The sequence below is a fragment of the Cynara cardunculus genome, assembly GCF_001531365.2.
Source record: "Cynara cardunculus var. scolymus isolate 2C chromosome LG 2, CcrdV1, whole genome shotgun sequence".
In the NCBI taxonomy this organism is placed as follows: Eukaryota; Viridiplantae; Streptophyta; class Magnoliopsida; order Asterales; family Asteraceae; genus Cynara; species Cynara cardunculus.
The window spans coordinates 32,808,632-32,814,790 of NC_037529.1; the positions used below are offsets into that span (position 1 = coordinate 32,808,632).

Here is a 6,159-nt window from a genome sequence, read left to right on the forward strand (position 1 = left end):
GTTTGACTTTGACTTGTGTTAGTGGTTTAACCATATAAATAGGAATGGTCTTTGTAATTTTGTAAAGAGAGAGCTCATTTGTAAATCATACGTAATAAGAGGTTTGACCAAAGTTTGAATGCACTGACTTTTCCTCTCAATATTCATCTTGATGTTCTTACAAGAAATCATAGATCTGTCATATTATGGAGCCTCATGAAGATTGATCAGTGAATTTAGGGACAAACAAGTTTCAAGTGTAAAAATGTGGTCTCACGGGTCTCACGAAAACAACCTGGTCTCACATGAACCCAACCCTATATATATATATATATATATATATATATAATGACAAAATTATGGTTAATTTAAATAATCTAAGAAAGTTGAGGGGGCAATTTCAAATTTTATACAAAATCATTAATGTACTACTTTTTTAAAATTTTAGTCACTTGTAAATAAAACATGGGTTGTTCATATTTTAAGCTAAATTATCTAAAACATAATCAATTTTTAAATGAATTAAAAATATTAAAAATCGATATAAGAAAAACAAAAATAAAACAACAGTAAATAGATACCATAAATCAACTATTCTCATTAACCATAAACTCTTTAAATAGGAATGCGTTAAAAGTAGATAATTGTTTATGCCAAAAGTTATACCCAAGATAATTTAAGGTTGCTTTATGTTGATCCTAGATCTCTCAATAACACTAATACTTAAGTTATGAATAACCTAAATATGTCGTGTGGATGAATAAAATGAAGAACACTCAAGAACACAAGATGAATATTCAAGAATATACTGGGTGCCGAATGATTCACTTTATTCCAAATGATTGTGTAAAAAGCGTAACCGATTACAAGAGTGCTAACGCCTATTTATACTAGAAAGCTAATTAAGGAGATTGCTATCTATGGAATATATTATGCAAATCTCTTATGAAAAGGAAACCTTATCTAGATTTGGAAAGTAAATAAACCAAAGTAAATCTTTGAGAATCCAGCTATCGATTTGTCATCTCCAGTTGTCTTCTATGGGGCGTTGGATCAACCAAGTCTTGATATCTTCTTCATCGGGTGCCTCTGGTTGAACTGTCGTGGAAGACTCCAAGTGTTGGTAACTAGAAGGGTTATGGAGATGTGCTTTTCATCGCACCTCTGGTTGTTCATCGGCCTTCTAGTTTTATTGGACACTTAGTCTTTTTCCCTGCTAGTCTTCCATCGGCCTTCTGCTCTTTCACACTTGTTGTTTTTCATTACTTTTACAAATATGAGTTATGGGGTCCAACAATCTCCCCATAAGTAATGAAAATACAAACAATGACTAATCTATGAACATTCAAAGGATAAGTGAAAGACAGAGGCTGATCTAAAAGAAAAACATTCTTTGCCAAAAAATTTCATTGGACTAGGTGTTGGATGAATTCTTACAAGTGATGGAATGAAAATGAAATTACATAAAATACTGCATTCATGGTCTCCTTGGGATATCTTCTAGAAATGCATCATCAGTCCTCTGTATCGGATGACTGTGAATGAGTTGTTGACCTTCTTTCATCGGCACGTGAGGTCTGCCCAATCTATCTCTAATGACATTCTGAAACCATTCAAGTGTTGTGGTTGAATACTTGAAGGCCTTAGTCAGTCTAAAGATTTTCTTCACACCAAACTCGTTTTTAAACACCAATTCGAGCTCTAGTTGAGTCAAGACTGAGGCAGATCTCTTCTCCTGTAGGCCTGGAAAGTCTTATCTGGAGGAGTGCAGGAGATTCTTTCGATGCCGAGTTCAAGATCAATTTGAAAGTCTCTCTTTGCTCTGAACTTAACCAAGGTCTCCATCGTTTTCACTATCACTCGATTTCCCATCCCAAATTTGATCCCTTGATCATGTCGTTGAGCTGTGTGTCCATATAGATGAATCAAGTCCTATGGATTGAGATTGATCAAGTCATTATCGTTGAAGACACTGACCTTCCCATGGGCTCGCTCCATGATGTACTCGATGTATTTGATTGCTCGGTTAGTGAAACTTCTCATTTTGATGTCTAGAACCGTCCTGATTACATCGTTCAAGAAGATGGCTTGTGGTGGAAAGGTCGTCTGTCTTACGAACCTATGGCGCAAGAGATCCATCGACTCTGGTGATAGCATGGGAGGATTGAGTACCAAACTTATATCACGATCATGATACAAGTACTGATGGATATTCTCCATCATTATTGGTTCCCTTGGGGGCATCTCTGGATGTCTCCTTAGTGACTCCAAGTTGGCAATAATCTCATCGAATACGCCTTGAGGAGGATGCCTTGATGAGGAAGGGATGTCTGCATGTACCTATGATGGTTGGGTGATGGATGGTTGATGTTGGGTGATGGGTTGTGTTTAGGTTGAGGGTTCTGCGTGGGTTAAGGGTTGTGTATGGGTTGAGGGTTGAGGTGATGGTATGGGTTCTGGTTGGGTTAGCTCTGGTCAAGGTATTTCTGGTTCAATGGGATCTGTTTGGGGTATTTCTGGTTCAATGGGCTCTGTTTGGGTTGGTGGTTGAGGTGTATGGGTAGGTTGGGTTTTGATGGGTTCTGGTTGAATGGATAGGGCGATGGAAGGTTCTATATGAGGAGGTGTTAGTGATAGAGTAAAGGGTTGGTTAATTTCTGGATGAGGGGTAGGTGGGTTTTCATCAAATGAAGAACTCACCTTGATTGGTGAGAACTGAATGATTTTAGATGTGGGTTCTTGGGTGCTAGCTATGGGAACATGTACATTATGTACATCTTCAGAAGGCTGAGCCTCTGGTTCCCTAGCTTGGGTTCCTTGGGATGTTGAGGTTTGGTGGCTTTGAGTTGGTGGTGGTGGTGGTGCAGCGGTTTCCATTGGTTGTTGAGCCATGTTCTCCCCCTCATGAGTACCTAGACCATGATTATCTTGGTCAGGATCCTCATACCTGTGCCTCTTAGAGGGGCGATCTGATGAGCAGGAGGCTCTACTGCGCTTCTTCCTTAGCCTCATATGCTCGATAAAAGAGTGCATTCGCTCTCTTTTGTGTCGTTGTTCCATTGTGCGAAGAAGAGTGTTTGTACGGTCTTGTTGTTGGAGGAGACTTTTCTTCAATGCATTGGTTGGCTCTATATCTCTAGTTGCAAATTTTGCACTTATCTCGTTGAACAAGGAGATAAGTGTCTTTGAGAGTGCTCTCATATCGGCTCTGGTGGCTAGGTCTGCTGGGTGGAGATGGAAGTTGAGGTGGGAGGAGGGATGGAGGTTGAGGTAGTGGCTGTGGTGGGATGCTGATGGAGGCTATCATGTTTCTCACTTCTGCAGCAAAAGATGTAAAGGATTCATCGAACGATGGAGCTGCAGAGGGGGGTGGAGGAGGGGTTGGTTGAGGTATTTGGGCAAGTATGGTGGCTGGAAGTGTGGTAAGGGTAGTGTTTATGGTGTTTAGTTGGGTGGTAATGGAGGCGATGGCTTCATCGATCGCAGTTGCCTGGGCCTTGAGGGTTGCGAGGGTGTTCATCATGGTTTGGTTGCGAGTGATGGAGAAGGTGGATGTAGTGTTGTGTTGTTGGGTGATGGTTTGTTGAAGCATTTGGAGGCAGGTGGTTTTGTCTTTTTCATGGGCCTCGCGGGAAGCAAGGGATTGTCGAATGGGTGTAAGGTCGATCGATGGAGTGGATTCGACAATCCTTGCTAAGGTGAGTTTAAGGTCATCCAAGGACCGCTGAGTCGAGTCAGCAAAGGCCTGGAACTCTACCTTTGTGACTAACTTAGCTATAGGGGTAACCCCTACAACAACGGATGTTGTAGGTTGTGCCTTAGTTCCAAAGGCGCCTTCATTGCCTTGTGTGAAGGTGGGCAATGAAGGACTTCCATCATGTCTTCGATAGCCCTCTAGTGAGGAACTATCTCTTGATGTTTCGACATCAACTTCTTCGTCCTCGGCTTAAGAGGCCGAGTAAGAGAAGTAGATGTGTGACCCCTTCGCTAGATTAAGTATCGAAGGGGGTGGTGCAGGAATAGAAGATCGCTCTGAACGATCTATGGGAGCTTCAAAGTCAAAAGCAACACATGCTTCTGGTTGTGTGGTGGGTTGTGGCGAGCTATGAGGCGATGTAGCTCTTATTTCTTCATCACCCCCTGTTAGTAGAGAGGTGATGGATGATGTGGCTCCTCGGCTAAATCATCTCCAGAGGCCTGAAGAGTGGCCTCTGGATGGCTAGTTTGGGTTGGGATCGGACTGGGTCGTTCTTGTTCAATACCCCTTTGGCCTTGATCGCCGGGGGTAGCAGATGTGGTTGCTCTTTGGGAGGTGGATAGGATAGAAGTGTTTATGGGGACGGGAGATGCTAGAGGAGTGTCATCATCATCATCTTCATCATCCAATGTAGATGACTCTTCCTGCGCTCCCTCGCTTGTATCTAGGGAAGGCTCTATTTGCTCCAGGGTAGCTGCCCTCGGTTCTTGGGCCAGCAGAGAGCGTTCATACTTCCTACAACATTCAGACATCTCTGGGATGACACTGAGCATAGCCCTTGAGATGGGCCTTTTTGTGGGGTAACCATCCTTTGAGATGGTTGGTCGATGGCCGTTCATGAGATATTGCGGAGTGAACGGTTCTTCGCTTGGCATATTGTGCCTCTTCATCGCGTCCCTTATGAATAAGGCAAGGAAACGCAGGAAGAGCACATAAGATAGTGGCTTTCCTGCGGCCATGAGTTTGTTTTTCTTGATGACCGCTGCATGGATTTCGTTGTATATGAGGAGTGCGTAGTCCAGCGGTAGGTTGAAAACTAGACCATACATAATGGTCATAATGTTTATGTTTCCTTGATCTATGATTCCGAGCTTGCAAGTTAGGGCTCGATTGAGGATCGAGAAAAACATATTCCACATGGGAGGCAGGAACTGCCTCTTGAAGTCCGAAGCATTGCGGAGTTCACAGTTGTAACCCAACATTTTGATCAAGCGAAGGATGTCTGAACTTGTTGGTGGCTCGGCGTATAGTTCGATCCCGAGCTCCTGTCTAGTTGGAATAAACAGGACCTTCGAGATTTTTGCGTGGGAAATTTTCACCGAGCAAACCATGTCGTTTGGGACATCAATGTCCCCCATGATCCCACAGTTCTCCGGGAAGAACTTGCAGGTCTGCCAGTACTGTTGAACGTATTTCACCGGCACCCTGTTGTCAGAGAGGGTGAGTGCCGGTTGTAGAATGCAGTTTTGAAAGAACTCGATCATGATTGCAAACCTTCCTCCGAAAATATTTGTGCGAAGATCGATGGCGTGGTTGTTTGGCTTAATCGGCAAGAAGACTAGAGCATGGCTGTCGGTGCCGGTCGATTGCACGTGGCTGTCATTGTTGTGGGATTCGTGAGAGGCGGATGACACCATTGTTGGAGAGGAAAAAGGTTGCAGGTTCGTCTGAGTTCGAATGTTCTTTAGAGAGAATAGTTCGCGTAAAGAAGAACTTGTTGGAGAAGATGGGTTTAAATAGGTGGGGAAGTGCAACGAGTGGGATTTTAAAAATAATATTTAAATGGTAATGATGGTGAAAAAGACGTTTGGTGAAAAAATGATCATGATGGTGATCGTGGGCCGTAAATCTGCACATGATCATAAATGAAGGTGGACATATCAGATGGGGGGTGGGTTGTTTGGAAAGTGAAGGGTTTTTGGGGAACATCCTTTTTGAAGTTGTCAGGCGCGTGTGGGATACATATGACTTTTGGGGCATTTGAAAGTCTTTGAAATGATTACTCTAAAAGGATAAAACCTTAAGAATAATCATTTAAATAATACTTATTAAAAAAATTCCACCTTTATTGTTATAAAATGGCTTTCAATGAAAGATGGGTTTTGATGGAAAAACAAGTCATGTCAATAGAACCAGAGGGGCTCTGGTTGGTCATGACAATATTGTGGGGGAACCAGAGGGCTCTGGTTATAAATGATGAATTCATTCATCGATGGAATGTTAGGTTTTATGAAACGGAGACTCTAGATAGACAAACTAAAGGCTCTGGTTGATCATTTGAAACCCTTGGATGGAAAAACATACCCTTTATGAAGGACCAGAGGGTCTCTGGTTGAATGCAAGGGATGAAACACCATTAATATAGCATATTTGTGATCCAGAGGCTCTGGATAGACGAACCAGAGGCTCTGGGTGGTAAAATG

At 42.6% G+C, this 6,159-nt stretch overlaps 1 pseudogene; it reads right to left on the bottom strand.

The window, feature by feature from the left end:
• The window catches only part of LOC112506055, a 29,172-nt pseudogene extending 23,799 nt beyond the window's left edge, over positions 1-5,373 (bottom strand).
• Positions 5,374-6,159: the final 786 nt, after the last annotated feature.